This window comes from Canis lupus, chromosome 25, assembly GCF_011100685.1.
Source record: "Canis lupus familiaris isolate Mischka breed German Shepherd chromosome 25, alternate assembly UU_Cfam_GSD_1.0, whole genome shotgun sequence".
NCBI classification, from domain to species: Eukaryota; Metazoa; Chordata; class Mammalia; order Carnivora; family Canidae; genus Canis; species Canis lupus.
Window position 1 is genome coordinate 12,937,041 of NC_049246.1, and position 19,261 is coordinate 12,956,301.

The 19,261-nt window shown below is 38.5% G+C and overlaps 1 protein-coding gene and 1 long non-coding RNA gene across 9 annotated transcripts in view; one reads left to right on the plus strand and one right to left on the minus strand.

The window, feature by feature from the left end:
• The window catches only part of WASF3 (WASP family member 3), a 133,200-nt gene that overhangs the window by 63,281 nt on the left and 50,658 nt on the right, over positions 1–19,261 (minus strand). For 2 of the 8 annotated variants that reach the window (XM_038573419.1, XM_038573411.1), the window contains exons 1-2: positions 13,884–14,039; positions 9,739–9,821 (exon numbers count right to left, since the gene is read on the minus strand). The gene's annotated coding sequence lies outside the window, so the exon portion shown is untranslated. Of the gene's footprint in view, positions 1–4,886; positions 5,052–9,145; positions 9,219–9,738; positions 9,822–13,817; positions 13,838–13,883; positions 14,040–19,261 lie in introns of those variants that run through there. The other 6 variants (XM_038573412.1, XM_038573414.1, XM_038573415.1 and 3 more) reach the window with 5 other exon arrangements.
• On the plus strand, positions 1,358–12,061 carry LOC111092491. The gene is made up of 3 exons (XR_005378432.1): positions 1,358–1,480; positions 11,477–11,516; positions 11,901–12,061. It is a non-coding gene; the product is annotated as an uncharacterized LOC111092491 (long non-coding RNA).

A 19,261-nucleotide genomic window follows, 5' to 3' on the forward strand; every position in this document is an offset into this window, starting at 1 on the left:
TCTCCAGGGTTTCCATCTTTGATTCTGAACCCCAGCTCTGGCTTCTGACAAGGAGTCTGGAGTACCTTAGGTTGGACCAATGTGATACTGATCAACACCAGAATGGCAGATCTCCAGACTCCAGAAACAATGCACTGCCCATCCTAGAGTCAACAAATACAGTCTATGATAATTAAAAAATCATTTCTACCCTGAAGAGGGGGCTACATCCTGGAAGGGATTAACTCGTATACAGATAGCTGAGAAGCTAACCCTAAGGAAAAGAGAGTACAGACCAAATATGTTGACATAAAGGGAAAGAAAGGGTAGGAAAAAAATGAAGAGGATACTGAGGAGGTCAGGTCTCTTGGAGGGCAGATGGGTTAAGTGCCAAAAAGGAGAATACAAATGAATCCCACAACACTCCCCAAAGTTACATTCTGGAATATAAGGGAAAAAACTGCTAATAAAATGGACAGAAGTACAAATCACGTATCTAGTAAAGGTCTTTATATAAAGAGCTCTCAAAACTCAATAAAAAAGCAGACTATTCAAGGAAACATATGAGCAAAAGTTTTGAACAGACACTTCTCAGAGGACAGACAGATGGTCAACAAGTGCCTGAAAGATACTCAACACCACTCATGGTGAAGGACGTAAAATTAAAACCACAATGAGCACCAGCACATGCCTATTAGAATAGCCAACCTTAAAAAGACCGACAATACCAACTGGAACATTCACACTCTTCTGAAGAAAATGTAAAATAACACAGTCACTTTTGAAAACAGTGTAGCTGTTTCTTAAAAAGTTAAACACACACTTATCATATGTGGTTATCATATCATAGGAGCCATTCCACTCCTAGGTATTTATGCAAAAGAAATAAAAGCATACGCCCACATGCAGATTTGCACATGAATGTTCATACAGCTTTATTGTAGTAGCCAAAATAACCCAAAAATAGAAACAATCCCCAAATCCACAACAGGTGAATAGATAAATTTTACTAAATCAGCAATAATATGGGAATGAATTATTGATACATGTAACAACATGAATGAATCTGAAGATAAATACGCTGAATATAAACCAGACCAAAAAGAGTATATTCTGTATTCCTTTTATATCACTGTGATACTGTGATTTATAATAAGAAATATATATTTAGTTTTCAGCCCCATTTCTGGCACAGTGCTCTTAAAATCCTTGGAATTTCCTAAGTGATAAGAGCTATGGTTTTGATATTCCTAACAAATCCTTCTCAACCTCACCTGAATATATTACTGAGATGACTTTAGGAAAGACACTAAGGATAGGGGCTGGTTGCCAGGGGAACCTATGACATGATTAGAGGATTAGAACTTTCAGTTCTACCCACCCCCAACTTTGGAGAAGAAGGAAGGGCTTGACTGAGTTCAATCATCACAGGTCAATGATTTAATCAATCATACCTATGTAACAAAGCCTCCATAAAAACCCAAAAGGACAGCGCTTCCAGGTTGGTGAGCCAGAATGTATTCATATACTGGGAGAGTGGCATATCCCATACTCCATGGGGACAGAGGCTCCTGTGTTCTGCCAAACCTCTGACTGCTCAACCATATTCTTTAAAATCTTCTGTAATAAGCTAGTAATCTAGAAAGCAAACTGGTGTCCGGAGTTCTGTAAGCCACTCAATATAAAACCCAAGAAGGGGGTCGTGGGAGCCCCCAGTTTAGAGCCAGTCAGTCAGAAGTACAGGAAATAGTCTGGGCTTGTGAATGACGTTGGGCGGGTTGTGGGGGAGGAAGCAGGCTTATGGGACAGAAACCTTAACCTGTAGGGTCTGATACTGACTCCAGGGAGATAAATGTCAAAATTGAGTTAAATTGTTGGTCACCCAGCTGGTGTCAAATTGCCTGATGTGTGGAAAACCCACACGTCTGGTGTCAGAAGTGAAGTGATGCTGAGTGTAGAATTTATAGTACCAGAGATACATCAAGGAGTGCGCTTCCTTTACAATAACACTCTAAGAAATGCAAACTATCTACAGTGATAGAAAGCAGATCAGTGGTGGCCCTGGGGGTGGGGAACAGACAGGAGGGACAGATGATAAAGGGACAGTTTGCCACAAGCAAACTTCTGTAGGTACTGGTATATTCACTTTCTTGTATATAGTGATGGTTTCATGGGTGTGTGCACATGCCAGAATTTATCAGACTGTACATTTTAAATATTGTTTATGTCAATTATGCCTCAATAAAGCTGTTCAAAAATGGGTCAGTGGTGATGGATAAGAAAATAAGGACAGCAAATTAATGGGGAAATCACTGAACATTTATTTACTACTTAGATGCTAACATGAGGAGCTAGTAGAGATAACTCTGCTATTAGCCACAGACACAGGATTAAGTATCACACTGGGAGAAACAGAGATAAAAGATAAAATTAGGGAAGCCTGGGTGGCTCAGTGGTTGAGTGCCTGTCTTTGGCCCAGGGAATGATCCTGGAGTCCTGGGAGAGTCCCACATCAGGTTCCCTGCATGGAGCCTGCTTCTCCCTCTGCCTGTGTCTCTGCCTCTCTTTCTGCATCTCTCATTAATAAATAAATAAAATCTTAAAAAAAAAAAAAGATAAAATTAGCGATCAAGACAGGCTATTGCTCCAAGAGTGTTTACAAAGAGCCAGTTAGTGGCAGAATAAACAGAAATGAGTTCAGTTCCCTAAGGCAAGTTATCCTCCTACAGAATTCCCTCACCTGAAGGGGCTTTGACTCCACCAACCTCATCAGCTAGTGTGCCACATGAAACAGTCTTCCGGCCAGACAAGCTGTGCAGGGAAGCAGAGGCAGCAGCAAGAAAAGCCCTAGTTCCTCAAGAGCTGAGGCCTGGGGGGAAGCCATATAAGTCCCACTACACCCAACTCCTTATCTAAAATACAGCAGCCATCATACCTGCCTGCTTGCCTGAAAGGGCTGTGATGAGAAAGCATAGCTGCAGACCCAGTGACCACCATAAAGTGGAATGCAGACACTAGATATTACTCTATACAAATAAATGCTTACTTGACAAATTAAAAAGAAATTGAACTACCTCCCTTTTCACTTTAATTGGACAGCAAAAGGAAGATGCCATTAATCAGTACCACATTGTGATGAACATGAGAAGTTTGCACGCTATTTACCACAATATTATTACTTAAACCCACACGAACTATTTGTTAAATTAACGCCCTTTCAACAAAACTCCAATCATCAGCTCCTTATTCAGGGTATAATAAACATGTGAACTACACACATTTTACAAACAGAATGTTAAATTAAGCTAAATGGCATTGTTTTTATAATATAAAATATGTCAATAAACACTCAGAAGCCAAAAACACCAACAGCATTTTAACACTTTGCTAGAGACATGACTTTTGGAAAAAGACTGATCTCAAAGAATTTAGAAGTTCAAAAAGAAATTTTACGTACTCAGAATTTCCCTGATATTACCTATGACCTCAAGGTTTAATTCTCAAAAAGCTTTAGCTTTTGTTTCCAATTAACCAGTGAACCATAAATTAAAAGTCTTCTAAAAAATTAGCATCTCCTCTTTTTGTTAAGAGAGAAGTATCAGATATTTTTCTCTAACTTACTCTTTTGCATCATTTGTGAATGACATTCACCAAACAAATTTACAAAATCCAAAATGCATTAAGGCTTAAGTTCTTAGAGGAAACAACAAATTTTAAGATACAAAATTAGATAATTTGCCAAGTGTGTGAAGAAAACATTGTTACCATACCCCAAAATACCAAGTTGAACCACATGAAGTTACCACTTTTGTTGGTAAAAACAGCCAAATGTTGGTAATTTCACATGAATGAACAGTAAGAAATGAGATAAAATTAAAACTGCAATAAAGCTTAGAATCTAGCAACTGTTCGCTAGCATACATGCTACTAAACATAGGTTTTGGTGTTTTTAGAAACAAAAAGCATCCTGATGGCAATATTTTTGGCAACTAGAAATTACGCTCATGAAAGAAAGTTAAGATCAATTGAATGGCTGTTTTAGTTAACCATTCCCAATCGTTTGGGTCATGAAAGCACAAAGAGAAACATGAGAGTAAAATTTCTCAAATTTGTAACCTATGTACTTGGTCTCAAAACATCAAGTCTGGCATCCTATCAATTCCATTCCTCTGAATGTATTCCAGCAAGCAAATCAAGAGCACCATCAAAAGGATCACACAGGATTTCTAGGTAACTTTATAAAAAATCGACCAAAGAAACCAAATTATAAAGCTACATGGTAATATGACAAGTGGGAACATTTGCATACATAAGCATTTAATACACTATGTCACTGAGGTCTAAAATACAGCTGACCCTTGGACAACATGGATTTGAACTGCACGGCTCCATTTATATGTGGCTTTTGTTTTTGTTTTTATAAATACGGTACAATACTGTAAATATAATTTCTCTCCTTGTGATTTTCCTAGCAACACTGACTCTTCTCTCACTTATTGTAAGAATACAGTTTGTAATACATACAACATACCAAGTATGTGTTAATCAACTGCTTATGTTATCAGTAAGGCTCTAGTCAACAAAAGACTATTGGTAAAGTTTTTGAACAGTCAAAAGTGATAATGCAGATTTTTTACTCTGTCGGAGGTTGGGACCCCAACCCCTGTGCTGTTCAAGGGTCAACTGTATTAGCTGCAGGTGTACACCACAGTGATTTGAATTTGTATGTAAATGATCATCACAAGGTAACATTCATTGCCACATGCTGTTGCTTTTTTCTTATGATGAGGACTTTTAAGATCTACCTTGTTTTAACAATTTTCAAATATGCAATATAGTATTATTAATTATAATCACCACGCTGTACATTATATCCCCAGGACTTATTTATATTTGGAAGTCTGTACCTTCTGAACCCTTCACTCATTTCACTCATTTCTCCCACCTTCGACTCTCCACCTCTGGCAACCACCAATCTGTTCTCTGTATTTACAACCTTGGTTGTTGTTTTAATTCTTCGTGTAAGTGAAATCACACAGCATTTGGCTTTCTTTGTCTGATTTATTTCACTTAGTCCTCAAGGTCCATCCACATTCCTGCAAATGGCAAGATTTCATTCTTTTTTGTGGCTGAATAGTATTCCATTATTGTTTCCATATACCATATAGTATTCTTTTTTATCTATCCATCCACTACTGGACACTTAAGTGTTTGCATACCTTGTCTACTGAGTACAATGCTGCAGTGAACATGGGGGTACAGATATCTTCTTAAATTAGTGTTTTCATTTTCATTAGATAAATATCCAGAAGTGGAACTGCTGAATCACATGGCAGTTCTACTTGTAACTTTTTGAGAAACCTCCACTCCATACTGTTTTCCACAAGGTTGCCCCAATTTACATTCCCACCAACAATGCACAAGGGTTCCTTCTTACCAGCACTAACTTTTTGATAATAGCCATTTTAACAGGTGTAAGGGAATATCTCATCGTGGTTTTGATCTGCATTTCCCTGATGAGCAGTGATATGTAGCATCTTTTCATATACTTGCTGCCCAACCAGTGTCTTCTTTGAAAAAAATATCTAGTCAGATCTTCTGCCTCTTTTATAATTAGATTTTTCTTGCTACTGAATTGTATGAGTTTTTAATATATCTTAGATATTAAGCCCTTACCAGAGATAGGAGTTGCAAATATTTTCTCCCATTCAGCAGTTGCCATTTCATTTTGTTGATGGCTTCCTTTGCTGTGCAGAAGCTTTTTAGTTTGATGTAGTCCCATTTGCTTATTTTTGCTTTTGTTGCCCTGGCTTTTGGAATTCAGATTCACAAAATCAACACCCAGACCATCTATACTTTCTTATAGAATTTTTATGGATTCTGGACTCACATTTATGTCTTTAACCCATTTTAAGTTAATTTTTGTTTATGCTGTAGAGTTAGTGGCCCAGTTTCATTCTTTTGTATGTAGCTGTCCAGTTTTCCCAACACCATTTATTAAAGAGACTGTCTCATTGTACATTCTTGGCTGCTCTCTCATAAACTGACCATATATGTATGGATTATATATCTGGGTTCTCTATTCTGTTCCACTGACCTATGTGTCTGCTTTTATAGTAAGACCATAATGTTTTGATTACTGTAGGTTGGTAATATAGTTTGCAATCCAGGAACATAATGCCTCCAGCTTTGTTCTTCTTTCTCAAGATTGCTTTGGCTATCCAGGCAGGATTTTTTGTGGTTTCATACAAATTTTAAAATTAGGCTCTATTTCTGTGAAAAATACCATTGGAATTCTGATATGGATTGCACTGAATCTGTAGATTGCTTTCTGTAATATAGATACTTTAAAAATAGTAATTCTTTCAATCCAATTCAAAACCAAATCTGTCAGATACCAGAGTCTTATAACATTTCTGCAACTAAGATCCTCTATTAGCATCACCATTTGAACACCCACTGTCTGCAATAAGCTCTGAGTATTATTTTTCATGTTTTCAGCAGCTCATCAAGATTATCCTCCTTTTAGAGATGAAGGAAATGAGAATCAAGGATTTAAGTGATTTTGCTCAAAAGCTTAAACCTATATGTTTTTAGCATTTGAACCAAGATTTTCTATTAACTCCTAAACTTACACTCCCTCTACTACACCACTACTCTGCATACCCTGTATCCGGCACCAGATATGGCCAATAACACATACAGCTGATCCTTGAACAACATGGGCTTGAACAACATGGTCCACTTATAAGTGGATTTTTTTTATTAATACAGTACTGTAAATGTATTTTCTCTTCTTTATGATTTTCTTAGCAATATTTTCTCTTCCCTAACTTACTTTATGCTAAGAACACAGTATGTATTACACACAATATACAAAATATATGTTAACTGACTGTTTATATCATTGGTAAGGCTTCTAGTCAAGGCTATCAGTAGTTAAGTTCTGGAGGAGTCAAAAGTTGTAAGTAAAAAAAAAAAAAAAAAAAACCTGTAAGTGGATTTGACTGTGTGGGAGTCAGTGCCCCTACCTGCTGCACTGTTCAAGGGTCAACTGCAATCAAAATGAAAACGCAAAAAAAAAAAAAAAAAGGCAAAATATAATGGAAATGCACACAACTATTACACTATAAATTTGTTGACATTTTTAAGCATTCCATTAAGGCTGAGAAACTATTTGATTGCAAGAGACTTAGAAGTGATTCCAGTAACACCATCCAGAGACACACTGTCTTGCTTTACAACTATCCCAGGCAACTGGGACAAGGACGCAAGGTTTCCTCAATTCTTACCTGCCAAACATCATAAAAATATGTACATGGAAATTACTTAGCAGAAATCAAAGGGCATCATATGTGGCTTACATTATTACACAAAATATGTCAAGTATTCTGAGATATAGACAAGCATACGAAATAATTTTAACTCTTCCAAAGATAGTTATAATAGATTTCAGAAGTAGTTTTGTATGTCCTCTTAGAATTTAAGAAGACATCTTACCATTGCTTCAAATAGCCTTTTTCTTTAAATCAAAAAACAAGAGCTATTTAATGAAGTTTAAAACCAATGCATAACTTTTAAGTACTGCATACACAAAGCTTTCTGGTTATATTAGCAGAAAGAAGAAATGCTGAACTAAGACTCTACCAACAGATTATGCTGACTTAACTTTAGAGAAAACAGGAACTTAAAATCACGCATATAAATGTGGCCTTGCTCTTATGATTTTCAGATCATAACCACAGACACCAAAATGTAACAGATACTGTCTACCGGCATTCAACATTTATTCCCACCTCCTCTGTCCCCTTCCCTATATCACAGAGACTAGAAGACTAAAAGCTCATTTCTCAGGTCCCTTGCCATGGGACTTTAATTTTTCTTCTTTCTGTATCTATATGCCTTTTATTTCTTTTCTTTTTTCTTTACTGCACTGACTAGGACAAGTCAGAGTAAGAACACTGAGTGACCATCCTTTCTTATTTCCAATGGTAGGCAAAAACACTATGTCTTTCACCAGTAATTAAAATTATTAGCTGTAGATCTTTCATAGATACTACTTATCAAGTTGAGAAAGCTCCTTCTTTTCCGAGTTTTTATAGTGAATAAATGACAAATATTGTTAAATGCTCTTTCTATGCCTATTGAGATGATAATACAGGTTTGAAGAATTCTGTGTAGCTTGCTAATGTGAATTATATGACTGATTTTCAAATGAAGAACCAATCCTGCATTTCTGGAATAAATGGCACGTTAGCATGACATATTATACTTTTTATATAAACTTTATTCAAGTTGCTAGTATTTTGTTGAGAAATATCTTTGCATTTTTATATCAGAATAACTGCCTCATAAATTAGTGTACTCTTCCATTTTCTGAAGATTCTGAATATAATTGGTTTTATTTCTTTCTTTGTAAGTTGGTAGAATTCACCAATGAGTCCATTTAGGCTTAGAACATTTTTGGGAAGGAGGGCTTTTAACTACAAATTCAATTTCCTAAATAAAGAGAAATGTACATTATCCATTCCTTCTAAAAAGAACTTTTAGAATGTGATACTTAATTTCAAAACATCTGGAGATCTCACAGATAATCTGATATTGATTTCTAGCTTAATCCAAAAACAGATGTATGGGGATCTCTGGGTGGCTCAGCAGTTTAGCACCTGCCTTCAGCTACCCAGGGCGTGATCCTGGGGGATCGAGTCCCACATCGGGCTCCCTGCATGGAGCCTGCTTCTCCCTCTGCCTGTGTCTCTGTCCCCCCCCCCCCCTTTCTCTGTGTGTGTGTTTCTCACAAATAAATAAAATCTTTAAAAAAACACACACACACAGATGTATTCCTGAAAAACTACCTGTAAAGCATGGAAATCTAATTCAATTTTCTGATAGTAAATTAATGAAATGATATGCCCAGTCAAGGTGAGACAGAATTAAAGATCCAGTCTTACAGCATCCTTTTCTGTAAAGGATATTAAGAGCAATATGTTCTCTCTAAAGCACACCTTAAAAATCGAAAATTTTGTTATTTTCCCTCTATACTTCCCAAAAAGGGGGGGGGGGGAGAAAAGGACAATTTCCCATAGATCATCTGATATTTACAATTCTATAAAACAAATGATAGACATTTTGTACAAGGAAAATGAAGCTCAAAGGAATAACTTGCCTTAGTGGTTGGCCATGTCTCATTACTCTTGAATTATCCCTTGAAGATAGAGCAGTATAGATAATTTAAATCTCTAAAAAATTCAAGACCTCATTTTAGTCACTGTTGGAATCAACACCACCTCAGTTCTGAGTAAGATGTAGTAAAATCTAACTAGATTTAAGTTTTATCATCTTGACTGCTCATATCCATTCATTAGTAACAAGAATTAGATAATAAAGAACTGGTTAAACCCCAGGAAATTAAAAATAAATGGGCAAAATATGTAGGGAGGAAAATGAGACCCCAGTTTAATAAGTCATAAACTATACAGCCATATTTGCTTTTCACACAAATATTACTATGAAATGAATATAGCAAGTTATATTTTTTCTTGTTCAAATTCTTGAAATGTTGATTAGGATCTGAAGCTCTAAAATATTATCTGCTGTTAATATTTATATGTTAAAATATATTAATATGTAATATTTCAAAATATTAGAATATTTCACAGTATTCTATTTCAAATTAAAATTTTTTTTTCAAATTAAAATTTTAAGCTATAATGTTACAGAAATTAAATGGCTTTATGGGTAAGAGGCACACATTCTTACCGTATTACGGGTTGCAGAAATTTCCCTCAGGTAGCATCACCACTTTGGCTCAGATATCAATAGAATGGCAATCAAAACTAAAACTAAAAAAAAAAAAAAAAAAAAAAAGTTAAATAACAGTAAGTAAAATGCATTCAAGTCTTCAAGAAAGTCTTAAATTCAAATTTCACATTTCAACAATTTCATCAAGGGAGTTCTAGTCCCAGAACTAGTTTTTTAAATTAGTTTAAGCAAGGAACTAATACGGTATGTGAATTCCTGTACAATTCTAACTCCTTATCCTGTAATAAGCTCCGAAATTAACTTTAAGAAATTATAGTAAATAGCTAAAGGGCAGAAAAACAAAAAGCCAAGTATATTACAGGTATATTCAACTGAAGTTCAGTTCATAGAGTCAACACATATACATTTAAGGTTTTGCTACTGGGATCCCTGGGTGGCGCAGTGGTTTGGCGCCTGCCTTTGGCCCAGGGCGCGATCCTGGAGACCCGGGATCGAATCCCACGTCGGGCTGCCGGTGCATGGAGCCTGCTTCTCCCTCTGCCTATGTCTCTGCCTCTCTCTCTCTCTCTCTGTGACTATCATAAATAAATAAAAATTAAAAAAAAAAAATTAAGGTTTTGCTACTGCCCACATGAAGCGAACAATGACGATTCACACAAGAACTCTATCAGACAAGAGCATTCTATACTAATTAATACAAATTAACTGTATTTCAGGTATTTAAATACAATTGTAGTAAATTGTGTTTAAATTCAGGCTCCTCTGAATTTAAATACTGGTGGCACAGCTGGCTGAACATGGACTCATGGTTTCCACTCAGGTCATGATCTCAGGGTCATGAGATGGAGCCCCACATCAGACTCTGTGCTCTATGCAGAGTCTCTTTAAGACTCTCTTTCTCTTTCACTCTACCCCACATGCCTTCCTTCTCTAAAGTAAACAAATATATCTTTTAAAAAATATATTTGAATTCAATAAAAATCTTGATCACTTTATAAATACTTTAATATAATGTATGTGGATAAAACAGTAATTAATACTTGCTGAATGATCCTAAAAAGTGTTTCCAGGATAACTGATACTCATAATAGCAAGATTATAGAGCAATCTGATACTATTTATCATTGTGCTGGAGCTAGGTGGTAACAGAAAGTATGACAGTTTCCTACCCAAAGAGTTATGGTTTACTTAGGAAGAACATGCAGAAGAAAATTTGGTGACTATCATTCATTCATTCAGCAGAACTTCACCAAGCATCCTATAGGAGTCAGTTCCCCCTTAAACAATGCAGACATAGAAATGAATAAGAAAATGCCTGCTCATCAGAGAACTAAAAGTCTTGTGATGGTGATCAATATATTCTAATAATTATAATACATTAAGGTAGCTGCAAGAAGGCAAGAGTCAGGTAGAGGAGTGGGATATATCAAACAGCTTCTCGGGGGACAAAGAGTAGGGAGGAGGAGGCCAGGCAAAGGCCATGTGGGCACAGGAGAAGAGCAATATGCAATTTCTGAATGGGAAAACAACTTTGAGTCTACTAAAGAGGATTCTCTGGATATGGATGAATTACATGTAGGCCTGTGGATGAGAACCTATGCAGTTTAGAATGTCACTACCATTTTGAAAGTAGGGGGAAAAATAGATCATTCAATGATCCTCTAACTTATACATGTCCCACTAGTTTGCTTATTTAAAATTAAAAGCAGCGCATAATTTTCTTCTCTTTCCTTAGGAGCAGCTGTACAGCATTCTCTTGATTATGCAGAGAAAAAGTGAGTTCTTCCTAAGGAATTTGCATTAGTGATCACTTTATTTCCAAACAGAGAGAATAAGCCCTGGGTTTTTGATTATCCAGGCCCAATTTTACCTCTCTCAGATCACCTTATTTGCATGATTCTGAAAGTAGCCAGCACTATACATTTCCCTTCAGATATGGCTCTATCTAGCTAATTGTGAGGGATAGGGTTCAAAGTGGATGACCATTTGTGTTTAGCAATCATGTGTTAATTCTTCCTTTGGGAAATACAACAAGTTTTCCCATTTGCCTGAAATGCTATGTTCTATTGTTATTAGCTATCACTTGGTGAATGGTTTACTCAGGATTAGGCACAGTGCTCACATGTCACATACATTTTAACTTAATCTTCACAACGCAGGTAATATCTATCTCCAACAAAAAATGAGGAAACCAAGGACCAGAGGGTATGATATGCCCAGGATGACACAGCTTGGAAGAAAACAGGGTCGGGATAGGTCTGTCTGTCTGCAGTCACTTTTCTGAACTGCTGCATTAAACAGCTTCCTTTTTGGATATGTACACATGCATTTTTCTTTCCTGTTCTGCTGCTACCATGTCTCACTAAAATCAGGAAACCATAAACGTCTTGAAGAATCAACTAGACTTTGTGAGCATGTTGCTTAATATTATAGGGGGAGAGTTTATCTTTGAAGCTACAGTTTAAGGTTATTAAGTGTGAAACCCAGCACCTCTATTTAGGTGTTAGGGAAACACATTTATATGCAACACCAGAATTCAAATTCTATTTATGTCCCATGGTTAAGCTCTGGATGGTACTGAAAATGCTTCTCCGTGGCTGTGATCTAGGAGCACAGTTGCCCTGTTAATTTCCTACCAATGAGTCTGCATCCATGATGCTCCCCCAGCATGAAGGCCCTCTTCTCACTTCTATGCACACCAATTGTGCCCAGCCTTCAGAATGCAGCCTAGTACAGCCTCCTCCCCACAACCATTCAGCTCTCTAGCTGCTCAATAAACACTTATTTCTTGCGGTGATGTGTCCCCACCCTAGAAGACCAAAGTCCAATCCTGCAACCCCCCCAACAACCTCTTAGTCCACCACAGGAAAACTGTACAAACAAGGAATCTGCATCCAATGTGATAAAGGTGTATACATGATATCAAAACAGTGGAAGGGAGGGAGAGGTAGAAAAGATATCACAGCCCTGGTAACACAGGTGCCCTAATCCAGATGACAGATGATGACATAAAATAAGATGGGAAGAATTTTTTTAAAGGGAACAAACTTGACAGAAGTGCTGGGTGATAGGTGGATGGGATGCTAGGATGTCTCTTGGGAGGTAGAGTCAAGGACCACTTATGCAGCACTATCCGGCAATGACGGTTGTGTTCTGAAGATGAAACCATCCAATATGGCAGCCTCCAGCCACATTTGGCACTTGAAATGTGGCAACTGTGGCTGAGAAACTAAATTAATTTTATTCCATTTTAATGAATGTTCATTTAAATAGCAACACATAGCTAGCAGCTACTGTACTAAACAGTGCAACCCTTACCAATTCAGGCTTGAGATACTGAGTTGGGTTAGTACCGTATCTGGGAAAAGGAATACCAAGAGAAAGGTATATGAACATGCGAGTATTTGTTGAACAGGTGAATGAACAAGCCAATGAACAGATAACAAACTGACTCCTCCCTTTAAGATCCCATTCAAAGAGTACCTATCTCTGCTCCTTCAGGTATCCAACACTGCTTTCAGTATGGTGGCATCGAAATGTACTCATGCTGTGTCCAGACATCAGTTTAATTCTTAAAATACTGCTAAATTAAAATTCCTTATGCTATTCAGAGTAAAAACAAAAACAGAAAAAACAAAACAAAACAAAAAAGAAAAACGGTTATCGTGAAATTATTGCAAGGCAATAATCACACACCAAGGATAATCAAGCCAGGGTAAATAACTACCTAGGAAAATGTCTTTTTCTAAAAATAGGAAGAATGGAGGAGGAGAGGGCTAAACAGCCTTATGATGAACTCAGGTCATTACAAATATATTACAGACCATTCAGCTCCTAAGCAGTTCAGCTGATGTTCAATTTACATTCCTCTACACTCTGCTAAGAGAAATGACTTATCTCATGAAATACCTAATTTTGTTCTACAGAGCATTTTAAAAGTTCAATGATAATGAAGTTGACCCTAGTAATATGCCCTTTTATCTTAGTTATCCACAACATCCAAGTCAATATAAGATAAATAACCCCGCAACAGGAAAACATGTCACCTGAGAACAGGTTGTGTCCAAACAACTTACTGTTAATCTCGTCAATATTATCTTAATCTGATTGTACCAGGATTTCTTTACTATTTTGGTCCTCACCATGCCTCTCAAGCTTTCGAATCCAGTTTTCCAGAATTGAGAAGCTGCCCTGTGTACAACACCCACACATGTTCCAGAGAGCTGTCTCCCGGCTGGGTTTTCCAGGGCTACCTTGTTAACCAAACTCAAGTTCTAAGGGGTCCTCCCTCCCCCAGGAGACTGCATCATCAGTGTTCTTAACTATTCACGTGTGAAGTTCTATTTACAAGACTGTTAGGCGCTTTAGAACCTGTAGTCTCTGTTACCTGCAGAGAAACCAATCTCATAAGAATGTCTAATATGAACATTTTCAGCTAGACTCGTACATCTGACGACACAGTAAAAGAGAGCAGCCTTGTGTTTCCCCTCCTTGGCCTCTCTCAGGTTGGATACCTATACTCTAACTTCCAGTGCTGGAACAGTCCTCCGTCTTTGAATTTAGAGCCAGTTAGGGACACACTTAGCTAGTCCCACAATTCAATGTATGAGTGAGTTGTTTTGTAGAAGGTAAAACAAAAACTCTAAGTAATAAGGTCTTGGCCTCCAGAAAGCTTTATCTTATCTGGTGAGGAAGAGTAAATAAACACAAAGAATATGAAACGAGTCTCAGAAGGGATAGTGCTATGAGTAAAACAGAACTGCAGCTAGCTGATATTTACTGGTCACCTATGTATATCACACTGTCAACCAGGTCCACTTTCATGTATTTAATAATTAATAAAACCACATTAATTATGAGTCCAAGTGAAAAATTCTCCCGGTTTTGAGTGATCTGTTCATTAAAAAGTCCTTATCCCAGACCTAAATACAACGGTCATAAAAACAATATTTTCTTCCCCTTAACTTAATCAACAGTGTAACTACCTGGTAAAATATGAGGAATGAACAATCAATTCCTGACATAACATGACTTTTGCAGAGATCCACAGCTGGTCCACACTCTAGGCTAATAATGCTCAAAGAATCAAACAGCTCAGATAAAGATCTGGGTCATGTCAACCACTCATGAATCCATTCAAACACTTACTATCCTACTATGCATCAGAAATACAACCATGAGTCAGACAAAGGCAAGGCTATATAGGAAAAGACGCCACACCGCAAGTTCAAAAGTGCTGTGGTCAGAGTTTTGAGAGAAGAGAAAGCTAGTACGAGCTGCAATAAACAGGAAAAGACTTAAATCCGCATGGGACTCAAAGTGATACCAAGAGACTGGTTATGATCCTCTGAGATGCACAGATTATACAAAGTCAATAAAAAGATAAATGCTGTATCAGTTCTTAAGTATTAGGACACCATGAGGAAGTCAGGATCATGAGCAGTACATCCAGAGCTTGCTCCTGAAATGAAAACTGAATCTGCATGCCAGACTCCAGGGAAGCTACAGGAAACTCAAGGGCAAGCATTAGGAGGAGTCCAGAGGTCCACCCCACCCTCTCCCTGTACCCACCCACCTGCCTGAACACTCCTCAGGAGAGAGAAACCATGAGTGGGGAATCCCACTCATTAAGAAACACTATTTGAGATAAGGCTTTCTTTATATTCAGTAAGAGCCTACATCTTTCTAACTGCCAAACAATGCTCTGCTTTGCCCATTGAAAGCAAGCAGAGTCCACCACCCCCTCAGCTCTGCAAACATCCAAGTGTCTAAAGGCAGAGTTAAATGCCCCACCTTTCCCAGGTGCTCTCTGGCCGGTCCTTCAGGAGGTGCAGTGCTCAGAACAATGTATACCAGATGTTGCCTGAGGGAAGCAGCACACACTTCCCACTAATGAAGCCAGCCTGCCAGTTTGTTCTACTGGTTCTCTCTCCTGGGTGCTGCCACCACACTAGGCCCACTCCTGCTTATTAGGAAATCTCCATTCTGGCCCCACCACTCTGCGATAGGACCCCCAGGCTACAGGGTGGCCTCCTCTCCCAAGCTGCACTCATGCCCTGAGTCCCCACTCCTGCATTTCTCTACCCCTGCCTCCCTGCTTGTGGGCCTTCCTAGTGACTCAGAGTCACTTCCACTGCAAAGCACTGTTCAGCCTCCCGGGAGCATCCCCTTCCCCCTTCTCCATGTCTACCAAGCAAAGGGGCAAGCAAAGGGGCAATACCAAATGCCATAGTGCAGTGGACTCCCAGGCCAGAATTGAGCTCCAACCAACTTCCCCCACTTACTTACACAGTCCAAGACTCCAAGCAGGTTACTTAAGCCTAAATCTCCTGAACTACAAAAATGAGACTGTGGGAGTTATATATGCTAATCTGCAGGACAATCCAGGCCTTGCACATGATAAGCAACAAAGAGTACCTATCATTGCTATTACTACTTGCTTCACCACCACCACCATTACAATCTGTTCCCCATCACACTGTCACACCCACCAGGGCTGTCCACCAGGGTTGGGAGTGTCACCCACATCTTTATACCCCCAGGGCTTTACACAAAATCACATTCACAGCAATCTCTTGAGCAATGTTTGGTCCAAAAGAAAACAAATATTGAGTGAATACATGAGCACAGAGGGAACCTAAAACCAAGATGATCGAAGAAGTTCAGATTTAGTTCTATCCCTAAATGTGCCTAGTTATTCATTATCACAACAGAATGCACTGAGCTGCTAAGAGATCAAAGAATTTAGAGGCTGAAACGTTCAAAAATTTATACTAAATGGAATCTGTTTTCAAAGAAAAAATGGATCTAGTTGTATGATACTTCTGCCTACTGCAAATATTACAGTTTTTTGTTTATTTTCTGTTTTTACTATTCATGGCAGAGGTTGGGCCCTGGGCAACCACCCGTGAGCCTTAACACTTCTGACCCCTAACCGCTCTTCACTGTGAAAATTTTTTTTTCATTTACCTTATTAAATCCCTAGTACCGCCGGGGCAGCTGGGTGGCTCAGTGGTTGAGCATCTGCCTTTGCCTCAGGGCATGATTCCAGGGTTCTGGGATCTAGTCCTACATTGGGCTCCCTACAGGGAGCCTGCTTCTCCCTCTGCCTATGTCTCTGCCTCTCATTCTCTCTCTCTCTCTCTCTCTCTCTCTCTCTCTCTTGCTCTCGCTCTCGCTCTCACTCTCTCGTTCTCTCTCTGTCATGAATAAATAAACAAGTAAATTCCTAGTACGTAACTCAGTATTTGGCACACAACTCACACTCAAAAAACATCTGCCAAAAAAATTATTTTTCCTGAATGCTGAGATTAAAAAAAAAGAAAATCACAATGCTTCTTCATGACCTACTTCAACCTGGAAAGTTGGATTCGCCTTGTGTCCAGTGACCTTATCCTGGCCCAATGGCTTACCACTTTTAAGTGCTGGGCTTCACCCAAGCAAAGAGCAGGAGAATTTGGGTCAACAGAACACTCGTTTCAATTCAGCCAGTTAATGAGCTTTTGTGCAAAGGGCATAAAAAGATAAATATTAACTTGCTCAAGATAAAATAAGGCTTCCAGCTTGAGGCAAGATTGCTGACTATGAAAAAGTTTTTTAAATGCTGTTTAGCAACATTATGGAACAATCTACAACCATTAAATACAAATGTGGAGTGATACCAATTGGCTCTGTCGAGCACTTTCTTTCATGACCCTCATAGGCAGCCTGAGAGTCGAGGAAAGAAAGCTGCAGGCAGGACAGATGCAGGGGACAGAGGGACAGCGGTCCTGGTGGGGGAGTGAGCTGCCAACAGGAAGGATGGGAAAGCAGGACGAAGCCCAGGGGACCCTGAAGATTTGTTCCAGAATTCTGCAGACAACAAGAGATACAACACACTTGCCCATTTAGACATCCCAGAATCCCAGAATTTTTTAAACTCCCTTTCTTGAAAGTGGAACACTGTGTCCTTGGCTGATGTTCTGGTACTTCTCCTGTTGCTTGTGACCCCATAAAGATGACAAACCAACGATTCTGGGAAGGCCTCTGAACACAACAACTTAAAAGTTGAAAGAGATCCAATTCAAGTGAAAGATTTTCTTGCCTAAATGATGCTAATATTTTTCTCTGCTTTAATTACTGAATCCTGTAATTGGAATTCATCACTGATTCAAAGAGATGCTAAAAATAGTCTATTTCAGATTGTAGAATGAGAAGCATCATGTAATTTTCCTACTAAATGGACTTCTATTTTTTTCACAGCTCAGTGACTTATTCTTGAAATAGATTTCCTCTTTTTATTAACCAAAAATGTAAGACACTTCCGATATACATTAAACATTAATTTTCTAATACTGATTATGCATTTGTAAGTTTGTAAGTGAAATCTCAGACATATACTAACCTTGCTTAAAAACAGTTCCTTTTCCATTCCATTTCCACTGAATCACGACCTTCATGAAACACCTCTGATTAAAAAGTACTATCTTATTTCCACATGATAAATGAATTAAAAGAAACCCGCTATCCCATAGGCTCTCCACTGCCAGTGGAATTTGAACCATCATGCCACTTACAAAAGGGCTTTTGCATGAAGCATCTCCTTTAATCTCCACAACCACCCTAACACATAAACTAAAAAGAAGTTTTCTTAACAATGATTAAAGCTGCTTTACGGTTTGGTGCCTGCCTTTGGCCCAGGGCGCGATCCTGGAGACCCGGGATCGAATCCCACGTCGGGCTCCCGGTGCAGGGAGCCTGCTTCTCCCTCTGCCTGTGTCTCTGCCTCTCTCTCTCTCTCTCTCTGTGACTATCATAAATAAATAAAAATTAAAAAAAATAATAACTCTTAAAAAAAAATAAAAAAAATAAAGCTGCTTTATTCTTCAACTGGCTTGAGTCTCTTCTGCTCTCCTGTATCTATAAATTGTCTCTGGTGTCTGGCCACATTTTGGTTGTGAGCACCTGTGAACCTGATTCACTTGTTACCTGTGTCTTTATTGGCTAGATGTGACCTGTCTTGGTCCCAATACTCACTTGCTTTCCCTTCATGCCAAACTCAAATCTTGAACTTCCAGCCCCACTTTGGGTCTGCTGACTCTTTCTCACCTATCCCCACATCAACCACAGTCCCATGCTACCACAGATACATCTAGATACCACCCAGGCCCCTACACAGGGATCTGTGGGGCCTGCTAGGAGTAGTTGAGAGAAGGATAGTGTCTTATTTTTTATCTTTAGCTAATAACCTGAAGTTCTGCATTTCCATTGCTATTTCAAGAGCAAAACAAACGGAACACAGGTACCAGTGGCAGTTGCTCTTAGCTCCCCATGACCCTATAACCTTCCTCTTCAAGCTCACATGAGATATTAGGACAATGTAGGCTAAAAAACCATACAGTCATCAAACAACATCCTGCTGGAAACCAAACATCAAAACCAAATCAGGAATACCATTCAGATTATTTTTTTTTAAGATTTTATTTATTTATTTATTCATGAGAGAGGGAGAGAGAAAGAGGCAGAAGGAGAAGCAGGCTCC